The sequence below is a fragment of the Grammomys surdaster genome, unplaced genomic scaffold (genome assembly GCF_004785775.1).
Source record: "Grammomys surdaster isolate TR1022 unplaced genomic scaffold, NIH_TR_1.0 126546, whole genome shotgun sequence".
Lineage (NCBI taxonomy): Eukaryota > Metazoa > Chordata > Mammalia > Rodentia > Muridae > Grammomys > Grammomys surdaster.
The window spans coordinates 15,429,449-15,430,636 of NW_021621338.1; positions in this window are offsets into that span (position 1 = coordinate 15,429,449).

The following is a 1,188-nucleotide window of genomic DNA, read 5'->3' on the forward strand; positions in this document are numbered from 1 at the left end:
ATTGATCTTCGTAAGACTTTTCTTTAGCTCTTCTAGTGCCAAAGTTCAGTTGGTTCTCAGGGCTCCCATTGGTCCTTTTCCAGCCTTCTCCCTTTATAAATGACTATTTAAAGCACAGCCTTGATCTTATACTTGGCCCAACTTTTAGATGCTAAAATAAAGAAAATTAGGGGTTCCAGGATTGCGTATGTTCCTGTCATGCTTAGAAAATTGCAAGGGTGTCACAGCCCTTGTGTAGGAATGTCTTGGCTATAATTAATCATGGGAAAACTTCCCGAGGAGACTGGTTGGTTTTTTTTTACAATGGCAGAGAACAAAAGGTTTCACTTGTAGGAATGAATGAAATTGTTCCATCAAGAAACTTTGTTGAGGTCATAGCTGGGAAATGAACAGTGTAGTCTTTCTAGTGGATTTTATTTGAGAAATTCTTATAAGTCCTCAGTCAATTTTTTTCTTCTCACTTTCTCTCTTTCTTCTTTGAGATCCTGATCAAAGATCTGCTCTGAGAAATTGACTCCTAAGGTACCTGCTCAGTAGGCATGTGTCTTATCTCCTTTACCCTACACAAAAACAGGATTAGGGATGCTTCCTACTTATTGTTAACTAATTGAGTTCTATTTCTGAGAGCTAGTGTTGGGGTTTCAGATACGCTACCAAGAAGTGATCATTTCAAGAAAAAAAAATTAAAGTCAGTAATAATTTATTACTTGGCTATTGTATAACAAACAAGAAAAAAATGGTCAAGAGATTGAGATAGCTAGCTAGATGGATGGAGGCGACACAGGTTGGGGAAAATGTGGATAATTAGCATGTAGAGATGAGAAGGAAAAGGGAAACTTCAACTCTCCTTTCAATTTCTAATCCCAGTATTTTGTGGGCTTTCATTGTACTCTCTTTTCTTTCATTTCTTTATACACTCTTGTTCCTTTATAAATTCACTCATTCTGTTTTTTGCTTTGTTTATATGGGTGATCACGGTGAACATTGTTCTTTACAACTAAAAGATGCCAAGACTGATCTGTGTCACAGACTTATCCATGATGGTCAGCCACATTTTCAATATGGCACCTTTTAAACAGAGAAGAGCTCATGCTCCTGGGACTAGACTCAAGAAGTGGAACTACTTCTATTATCTAGGCATCATTTCCCTTGATTTATCTGTCACCAGCATACACATGCTTTTGCTCT